This window comes from Desmodus rotundus, chromosome 3, assembly GCF_022682495.2.
Source record: "Desmodus rotundus isolate HL8 chromosome 3, HLdesRot8A.1, whole genome shotgun sequence".
NCBI classification, from domain to species: domain Eukaryota; kingdom Metazoa; phylum Chordata; class Mammalia; order Chiroptera; family Phyllostomidae; genus Desmodus; species Desmodus rotundus.
The window spans coordinates 62,905,370-62,916,442 of record NC_071389.1 but is presented as its reverse complement, the minus strand read 5'-3'; positions in this window follow the sequence as shown (position 1 = coordinate 62,916,442).

Genomic DNA, 11,073 nt, shown 5'->3' with positions numbered 1-11,073 from the left:
TACAGAAAACAAAGGAGAGAATGTTGCTAATTACATCAAAGAAGAAGGATATTTGCAAATGTAAAGGGAAAAGTGGTTGAACTGGCTACACTCCATACTTGGGAGGTTTAGCACAGATTTTAGGAAGTTACTTTAAAGATATGCAGTAAGCACTTGCTGCCCAATCCAGGGTGGGGGAGTCTTTGCAAAAGCAAGCCTCATAGTGTCCTAGGTACAATGCAGGCCTGATTCCCCACAGGAGAACCTGTCCATGGGCATGGGTCCTGTGTGCGGGACCTCGATCCCCACTGGCTTTTCCGAGTAGGGGCTGGGCTACATTTCCCACGTGTGGAATGGTTTCCTGTATACCGGAACAATTATAAAGGACATATGGACAATAACAAGGGAGGGTGGAAATGGGGGAGGGAGGTGGGGAGAGCTAGGGTGGGGAGAAAAGGCAGAAAACTGTACTTGAACAACAATAAAAAAAAAAAGAGCAGATAAAAAGGGCCTGTTTAAAAATCAAAACCAAATAAAACAAAAAGAATAAAGGAAATGGAGTGGGAGTGGCAGTGCATTATTCAGTTTCTAGTCTTCCTTTAGATACAAGCAATAGCAGCCCAGTGTTCAGGGACAGCTACTGATCAGGGGGAAAATGGCTTTTCTGGTTACCTTTTGTGATGACTATTTGAGTATTCCAGTTTTCGAATACCATTGGATGTTTTAAGTCCTTGTGTAATTTGGAAAAACATGCTGCAATTAAAAATTCTCTTTTGGATTGAACAAAATCTGCCGATGTTTCGTACTTGAAACAGTTGTACACATAGCATAGTGAGCTGGCTCTGGAATGAGATGAATCTAAACCTGACCCTTGCCTTGGTCACTTCACAGTCATGTGATTCTTGGTAAGAGTCGTGTTGCTGTTTTTAGGCCTAGATTTTCTTCTGTAATATTGGGATAATAACGGGTGTTTAAATGAGATAATCAATGGAAAGCACTTCACACAAGACTCCTGGCACCTGATAAACACTCACTAAATATCCATTATTATTAAGCATTATGTATTATGAATACAAAGCTCATTGTAAATTTTTGCTTGTTATATCCTACACTTTCATCGTTTTTTTTGTGTGTTTGCAACTTTCAATATAGTCTTCCAGTGTTCAACTAAGGAATGATGGATCGCTGAGCCTGCCCAGAAAAGACTAGAGGAGGAACTGAAACTATAAATTCTTTGAATGCTCTTTGATTATCTCTATCTATTGACAGTATCCTCTTCTTGCCAGTCTAGTTTAGGTGTGGCCCACCCATAAAAGTCTTCTAAAATTTCCGTGCTAGAATTAATCTTTCTTTTGAATTCTTTTGAACCACTTATTACATACTACTTGAAAGGAGTGCATACTGATTGCACTTGTAATAAGTGCAACTCCCCTGCTAGATGGTAAACATCTTGGAGGAAGAGATTATTTTTTCTGAGTTTAAATTTTTTGACCTTACTTTCCTCATATGTAGACAGTAATACCTAGTAGAGAGGAATGTTATGAAGGTTAAACAAATTAACGTATGAAAATACTGTAAGTGCCTGGTACAAAGTAGGTCCTCACGTGATATTTACTCCTTGCTTTTCCTTATGCATTTTAATTCATATGAAAAAATAGATGAGTGTTTCTATGTGCCAGCTTCTGCACTTTAAAGAATGGACATGAGTAAAATACAACCACTGCCTCCCAAGAACTTGAAGACTCATTGCATGAATTAGATTTGAATTAAAAAAAAAAGAGAGAAGTACAAGGTAAAGAAAAGTTCTAAAAGGGAGTTACAAATACAATGCTAGGGAGCCCAAAGTTGGGGAATAGATCCAATATGATGGAGGGGACCAGAAAAGGTTTAGAGGAAGACCATTCTTCAGGAAACTGAGGCATGAAATTGATTACTTTGTAGTCTATCACACTTTGAGGATTTGAACTTAAGTCATCCAGTTTCAGAGTCTATATTTTAAAGTATATGCAATGTACACTATTGCTTAAAAGGTAATCAGTGTCAACCCTGAAAATTATTGCGAAAGTAGTTTATTTTAGTATCTATTTTAGACTAGGAGTTGGCAGAAGATCCATGAGATTGTGGATTGCTATGATAAATTTGTATGAATCAATGTAATTTCTAATTCTTGTTTCAAATTTAAGTTGAATAATGAAATTTTCTTTTTTTAAATAATTGTTTATTGTTATTCTATTACAGTTGTCCCAACTTTTCCCCCTTTGCCCTCCTCCACGCATCTCACCCCTCTTCCACAGTCAATTCCCACACTGTTGTCCATGACCAGAGGTCATTCATACATGTTCTTTGTATAGTCCCTTCCCCTTCTTTCTACTATTACCCCTCTCCATCCTCCCCTCTAGGTCAAATGGACTTAATTGACATATACAGAACCTTTCACCCCAAAATAGCAAAATATACACATTCTTTTCAAAAGCACCTGGAACATTTTCAAAGATAGACCACATGACAGGACACAAAACAAACCTCAACAGATTCAAGAAAATTGAAATCATATCAATTATGTGCTCAGATCACAATGGATTGAAACTAGAAACCAACCTCAAGGAAAAAACTCAAAAACATTCAATTATATGGAGACTGAATAACATGTTATTAAGTAATGAATAGGTCAATAATGAGATCAAGGAAGAAGTCCAAAAGTGTCTGGAAACAAATGAAAGTGACCCCAAACCTATGGGACACAGAGAAGGCAGTCCTGAGAGGGAAGTTCATAGTGATACAGGCCTACCTAAAAAAGATAGAAAAATATCAAATAAACAACCTAACTCTATACCTAAAAGAACTAGAGGAACAACAACAAACAAAGCCCAGAGCAAGTAGAAGGAAGGAAATAACCAAGATCAGGGCAGAATTAAATGGCATAGAGACCAAAAGAACAATTCAAAGGATCAATAAATCCAGGAGCTTGTTCTTCGAAAAGACAAACAAATTGACAACTTTTAACCAGACTCACCAAAAAAGAGAGAGAGAGAGAGAGAGAGAGAGAGAGAGAGAGGACCCAAATAAATAAAATCAGAAATGAAAGAGAACTTACAACCGATGCCACAGAAATACGAAGGGTGTTAAGAAATTACTATGAAATTACAGAAATACAAAGGATTGTAAGAAATTATGGTTCTTTTGGCTGTTTTGCCATGAAAAATTAGTTTAGTACCATACAGGTCTTTCAGAATTTAATTATTTATTTTTGATAATTATAAGGACAGAAAACCTTTCAATAAATCATTCTTAAGTTGCATCTGAAATTTAAGGGGACAACAGGAGTACAAATGATAGGCATATCATTCCAAAATCTTAATCTCTAACCGACTTTCTTTAAATGATATTTACTAAAAGTGATTTTGTTATGCTTTTCCTGCTGCTTCTTCCTCCCAAAAGACTGGAAGTGCATGAGTGATGAGATAATAGCAAATCAGTTTCTATATAGTTACAATGCCTTTCATAGAGTTACATAAAATCAATTAAAAGCAAATGTCATTCTTTGTAATGTGAGATACAAAGGGGGAAATGCTAAGAACTCACCTATGGATATGGTGCACTGATTCAGAGACTTATGAATAATTACAACCCCCCACACCCAGTGATGCTCCAGTGCAATCATTCTTAGATGTCATAATACCTATAGCGATTATGATGGAATGAACCAATTGTTACATAGTCTTGAAATGCAAGGATACAGTAAACTGGTAGGTTAATTTCCATGTAGGTACTCTCTCAGAATTTTATTAGCTTTTCTTCTTTCTTTGCTTCTTTATGCCATCAATTTCAGAGTGTCCTTCTGTATTCATGCTCTGAATTTGTGAATATTGTCCTCATTATTCTACTTTATTAATCTGTTCATTTATTTATTCATTTATTCAAGAAAATTAGTGACTGGATACTTGTGATTTATCAGGTACTCTGCTAGGCAAGGGTATGTATAATATTAGGTTTGGATCACTCCCTTTTTCAAATTGCTTCTGATCTACCTGGAATCCCAGACACTAGTAATTATTATATTTTTAAATATATTTTATTGATTATACTATTACAGTTTTCCCATTCCCCCCTTTATTCCCCTCTGCCTTGCACACCCTACCCCCATTCACATTCCATCCCCTCCCACCTTTAGTTCAAGTCCATGGGTTGTACATATAAGTTCTTTGGCTTCTACATTTCCTATACTATTCTTACCCTCTCTCTCTCTATTTTCTACCTACCATTTATGCTACTTATTCCCTGTACGTTTTTCCCCATTTCCCCCCTCCCCTTCCCCAGTGATAACCCTCCATGTGATCTCCATTTCTGTGATTCTGTTCCTGTTCTAGTTGTTTACTTAGTTTGTTTTTAGGTTCAGGTGTTGATAGTTGTGAGTTTGTTGTCATTTTACTGTTATATTTTTGATAATCTTTTTTTCAGCTGAGTCCCTTTAACATTTCATATAATAAGGGCTTGGTGATGATGAACTCCTTTAACTTGACCTTGTCTGGGAATTACTTTATCTGCCCTTCCATTCTAAATGAAAGCTTTGCTGGAGAGAGTAATCTTGGATGTAGGTTCTTGCCTTTCATGACTTCGAATGCTTCTTTCCAGCTCTTTCTTGCCTGCAAGGTTTCTTTTGAGAAATCAGCTGACAGTCTTATGGGAACTGTTTTGTAGGTAGCTGTTTCTTTTTCTCTTGCTGCTTTTAAGATTCTCTGCTTATCTTTAATCTTGGGTAATGTAATTATGGTGTCTTGGTGTGTGCTTCCTTGGGTCCAACTTCTTTGGGACTCTCTGAGCTTCCTGGACTTCCTGGAAGTCTATTTCCTTTGCCAGATCAGGGAAGTTCTCCTTCATTATTTGTCCAAATAAGTTTTCAATTTCTTGGTCTTCCTCTTCTTCTCCTTATGGTACCCCTATAATTCATGTGTTGGAATGTTTCAAGATGTCCTGCAGGTTCCTAAGCCTGTCCTCATTTTTTTGAATTCTTGTTTCTTCATTCTTTTCTGGTTGGATGTTTGTTTCTTCCTTCTGGTCTACGCCGTTGATTTGAGTTCCAGTTTCCTTCCCATCACTATTGGTTCCCTGTACATTTTCCTTTGTCTCTCTTAGCATAGCCTTCATTTTTTCATCTAATTTGCAACCAAATTCAACCAATTCTGTGAGCTTCCAGATTACCAGTGTTTTGAACTGTGCATCTGATAGGTTGGCTATCTCTTCATTGCTTAGTTGTATTTTTTCTGGAGCTTTGATCTGTTCTTTCATTTGGGCCATTTTTTTTTTTTTGTCTCAGCGCACCTGTTACATAAAGGGGCGGAGCCTTAGGTGTTCACCAGAGCGGGGTAACTGCTGGTTGCTGTGCTGTGACGCTGTATGTGGGGGAGGGGCGGAGAGGGAGCAATGGCACTTGTTCTACACTCTGCTGGATTTCAGTCACTCCCTCTGCTACTCACAATCAAATTGGGCCCTTCTGGTGCTGCTTCCCGAGTGGGTGGGTTTGTGTACATTCTAGGCCCCTGTGGGTCTCCCCAAGGACCTCTCCAGTGAGGCTGAGAGTTTCTCCTGCTGCTGCCTCAACCCCTGCAGGTGTTTTCAATCAGTAGTTTGAGGCTTTATTTCCCCACACTGGAACTCGGTGTTGCCCAGTCTGTCACCTGGTCCACCAACTGCTGCCTTGCTGCCAGCTGCAGCTTTGCCCACCCTGCTCCACAATCTGCCTCCTCACTGGGTCCGCCAGCTACTGCCTTGCCATGAGTCCTTTCTGCCCAGCTGCCCATCTCCGCCCCTCCTACCAGTCTGGATGAATGTTTCTTCTTTATCTCGTTGGTAGTCGTACTTCCATACAGTTCGATTTTCTGTCAGTCCTTGTTATTTTTTGTTTTTAAATTGTTCTTGTCCTTCTTTTGGAAGAGGCACAGTGTGTCTACCTATGCCTCCATCTTGGCTGGAAGTTCCCTCTCTGGCTACTTTCAAGATTAAGAATCTTTTCTTAATGTGATTGACCTTTCAATTTTTCTTCTTTGTACTTTGGAGGTTGACTTGTTGGTATTTTTATTTCTCCCTCCCTTGTTTTTATTGAATCTGAAAATATCAGATTTCTATTTGTCATAAACTTTTAATGTCTTCAATTCTTTTTGATTAAGCTATCTTGATTTATATGTAATCAAAATTCAAAGGATTGAAATGTTGATATTGAGTATTTAAATACTTGAATGTGATGAATTTCTTCATTTAGTTTAATCTCTTAAAATGTTCTTTTGTAATATTTTATAGTTTCCCGCATTTTTGGTTAGTTATTTTATTTTATTTTTAAAATCTTTATTATTTTCCATTACCATGTAGTCCCCTTATACCCCCCGCCCCCAGCAATCACCACGTTGTTTAGGTATTTTGTAGTTTTATTTCTATTGTGAATGAATATTTAAAAAATTACTATTTCTTTTTTTTAAATTATTTTATTGTTGTTCAATTACAGTTGTCTGCATTTTCTCCCCACTCCTCCCTCCCACCCCAGCCAAACCCTCCTCCCTCCCTTGGTTCCACACTCCCCCTTGGTTTTGTCCATGTGTCCTTTATAGTAGTTCCTGAAACCCTTCTCCCCACTGTCCCTCCCCTGACCCCTCTGGCTATTGTTAGATTGTTCTTAATTTCAGTGTCTTTGGTTATATTTTGTTTGGTTTTTTCTTCTGTTGATTATGTTCCAGTTAAAGGTGAGATCATATGGTATTTGTCCCTTCCCGCCTGGCTTATTTCACTTTCTGATTTATTTGCTAATAAATAGAAACATTATTGAATTTCATACATTGAATTTCATATTTGCATTGTTTTGTTTACATCTTTCAGGATTTTCTATGAAGATGATTACGGTTTTCAAATAATGACAGTTTTGTCACTTTATATCACTCATACTTTTTTTTTTTAAATATATTTATTGATTATGCTATTACAGTTGTCCCATTCCCCCCCCCACTCCACTCCATCCTGCCCACCCCCCTCCCTCCCACATTCCCCCCCTATAGTTCATGTCCATAGGTCATACTTATAAGTTCTTTGGCTTCTACATTTCCTACACTATTTTTACCCTCTCCCTGTCTATTTTCCACCTATCATCTATGCTACTTATTCTCTGTACCTTTCCCCCTCTCTCCCCCTCCCACTCCCTTAATGACAACCCTCATGTTCTAGTTGTTTGCCTAGTTTGCTCTCGTTTTTGTTTTATGTGTAGCCATTAATAACTGTGAGTTTGCTGTCATTTTTACTGTTCCAATTTTTGATCTTCTTTTTCTTAGGTAACTCCCTTTAACATTTCATATAATAAGGGCTTGGTGATGATGAGCTTCTTTAACTTGACCTTATCTGAGAAGCACTTTATCTTCCCTTCCATTCTAAGTGATAGCTTTGCTGGATACAGTAATCTTGGATGTAGGTCCTTGCGTTTAATCTTGGGTAATGTAATTATGATGTGCCTTGGTGTATTCCTCCTTGGGTCCAGCTTCTTTGGGACTCTCTGAGCTTCCTGGACTTCCTGGAAGTCTATTTCCTTTGCCAGATTAGGGAAGTTCTCCTTCATTATTTGTTCAAATAAGTTTTCATTTTTTTGTTCCTCCTCTTCTCCTTCTGGCACCCCTATAATTCGGATGTGGGAATGTTTCAAGGCGTCCGGGAGGTTCCTAAGCCTCTCCTCATTTTTCCAAGTTCTTGTTTCTTCATTCTTTTCTGGTTGGATGTTTGTTTCTTCCTTCTGGTCCACACCATTGATTTGAGTCCCAGTTTCCTTCTCATCACTATTGGTTCCCTGTACATTTTCCTTTGTTTCTCTTAGCATAGGCTTCATTTTTTCATCTGTTTTTCGAATAGATTCAACCAAGTCTGTGAGCATATTGATAACCAGTGCTTTGAACTGTGCATCCGATAGGTTGGCTATCTCTTCGTCGCTTAGTTGTATTTTTTCTGGAGCTTTGAAGTGTTTTGTCATTTGGGCCATTTTTTTTTTTTTTTTGTCTTGGTGCGTCTGTTACTTTAAGGGGCGGAGCCTTAGGTGTTCACCAGGGCGGGGTAACGCTGGTCGCTGAGCTGTGACGCTGTACGTGGGGGAGGGGCCGAGTGGGAGCAATGGCGCCTGCCTCACTCTCCTCCAGATTTCAATCCTTCACTCCGCTACCCACAATCAAACTGGGCCACTCTGGTGCTGGTTCCCGAGTAAGTGGGCCTGTGCACACTCTAGGCCCCTGTGGGTCTCTCCAACAACCTCTTCTGTGAGGCTGGGAATTTCTCCTGCTGCCGCCCCAACCCCCAGGGGCGCTTTCAATCAGAGGTTTGAGGCTTTATTTCCCGGAGCTGGAGCCCTGGGTTGCATGGTCTGCTTCGTTGCCCGCCGTTCGTCAGGTTTATCTGTGGGCGAATTTGGTGCCGCGGGGTGCTACCCGCTGCTCTGCCTGCCCCACTCTCCGCCACTCTGAGTCCGGCCCTCTCGGTTTATCTGCGCAGATGTGGGGCCGCAGGGTCTGCTAGTGCTCGGACTGCCTGCGCCATTTGTCCCACACTCCGCCAGTCTCGGTCCCACCACGGCCACGCGAGTCCTCTCCACCCCGGTGCCCGTCTCCGCCCCTCCTACCAGTCTGGATGAATGGTTATTTTCTATTTTCTTGGTGTTGGTCCCCCTTGCTGTTTGATTCTCTGTCAGTTCTAGTTGTGCGAGGAGGTGCAGTGTGTCTACCTACGCCGCCATCTTGGTTCTCCATATCACTCATACTTATTCATTATCTTGTGTCTTTGCACTGGTTAGGGACTCCAACGTGATATTGGTTATTAACAATGCTAGCAGGTATCTTGGTGCATTCCTGACTTTAATGGAAATGTTTCTAATGTTTCCTATAAAATATGATGCTTGGTACAGAATTGTCTAGGTGCTCCTGAAAGTTCTGGTCAAATCCCAGTTCCTCACATGTTTTTTTTTTTTTTTTTTTAATTCATGAATAGGTACTTGAATTATCAAGTGACTTTTCTGCATCTGTTGGGATACTCATTTTCCTCCTTTAATTTATTGACAGAGTGAATTGCATTTATAGGGTTTCTTTTTTATTAGGTTTAGGGTTTTGTTTTTTTTTTAGGTTTAGGTTTTTATTATTAGTTTGTTCATTTCCCTTGAAACTCAGGTGTAGAATTCTATTAATAATTTTCCTCAATTGATGGTGCACTACCATCATTGGTCTGTGGCTCCTCTATTGTATCATTTTAATTCTTATTACCCACAACCCCGTTCCATTTCTCCTGCCCTCAAAGGCTCTTACTTTAATATGTTTGTTATGTATCTTGGTGAAATAAAGTGTTATTTTTTGTGTGTCTATGTATTAATTTGTGTTAATGTTGTTGTCTTACAGATCTTACTTTGTTTCAACCTTTTCCATTCAACCCTATATGTTTAAGACCTAGTTCATTGCTCTATATGTATCTACTGTATTGTTTCTTTTTTTTTTTGGTACAAAACATTTATTTTTTTATAATTTTTAGAATTCTTGTTCAAGTATAGTTGTCTCCATTTCCTCCCTACCATGTCTCCCCACCCCACATACCCGCCTCCCACCCTCGGACGTACCCCCTTTGGCTTTGGCTATGTGTCCTTTATACATGTTCTTTGATGGCCCTTATTGTTTCTAAGTGTAGTATAGTATTTCAGACGGACACCCATTCATTTACTCACCTATTTCTGTAGCTTTGGAGATCTAAAGTACATTTAAGCTTTCTGCAACTAAAAAATAACACTGTGAGGAATATCTTCTTGTAAGTTGCTTTTTGATTTGTGCACTGGTTTCCCTGATGTTTATCCCCAGGTGTGTAATTGTTGGAGTATGGGATAATACATATATTGAATTAATTATGTACCATCAACTTTTTTTCCATAATACTGCTTCAGTTATACTCCTGCCAGTCCAGGATAGAAATGATATTTCTCTATTTTCTTATCTACAATTGGTATTATCTGATATTTAATTTTTATTAATCTGATTGATGTTCAGATGTATCTCAATGTTCTTGCAATTGTCATTTCTCTGATTCTGGTGCACATCTCTGATTTCTACACTTACTTGCCAGTGGGCTTCTCTTTAAATGATCTGTCCACTTATATCCTTTGCCTATTTTTCTATTGAGGTTTCCTGTCTTTTTCTTATTCATTTGCAGCTGTTCTTCATACATGCCATATGTTAATTTCTTAGCAGGTTTTAAACATTGCAAATATCTTTTCTGGTCTGTTACTGTTAATTTCACCTGTGATTTTCTATGTGAACAGAAGTTCTCAATTTTGATGTATGTAAATCCAGAGGAATTGGTGGTTCTTCTTTCAACACTTTAAATATGTCACTCTACCCTCTTCTTGCTTGTATGGTTTCTGAAATTTGCTGTAATTCTTGTCCTTATTCGTGGAGTTTTAACCTCAAGCTTAGCCACACTGAGCCTCTGGCAAGTCATCATTTATAGCTTGAGCTTCACTGGCAGACTTTTGGTCCTGGTAACCTGTGATTCTCTGTATTCGCCTGTTCCTCTAACTTGGGGCAGCAGAGTGTGGTGTGACCTTAATTCTCTGATGCACCTAGAAAGAATTGTTGATTTTCAATTATTCAGCTTTTTTCTTTGTTGTGAGGATGGGAGTGATGTCTTTGAAGCTCTTTACATATCAGACTGGCACCACTGATTTTTATAAATTGGTTTTGTATCTGGTAACTTTGTCAGAACTCTTTTTTAAAGTTTTAATTATTTGTTAATTCTATTGCATTTTCTATGTTACCTGCAAATAGTTGCAGTTTTGTTTCATTCTTTGTAATTATTGTATCTTCTATTCCTTTTTTTGCTTATTGCATAGGAATCTTACTTTCTTCAGGACTGCCAAAGTTCTATCACTCACTTCTCAGTACAGTGGCCATGTAGATGAGAATAAATTATCTTCAGACCTTTTGAGACTTTCAAAATCAGTAATAGCTTAAAAATGAATTATAGACTCTTAAGTGATTTATCTTCATAGGAATTTAGAATTTTCCTTCTCTGGTGTCTAATTTCTCATCCCTACTTGAAGATTTA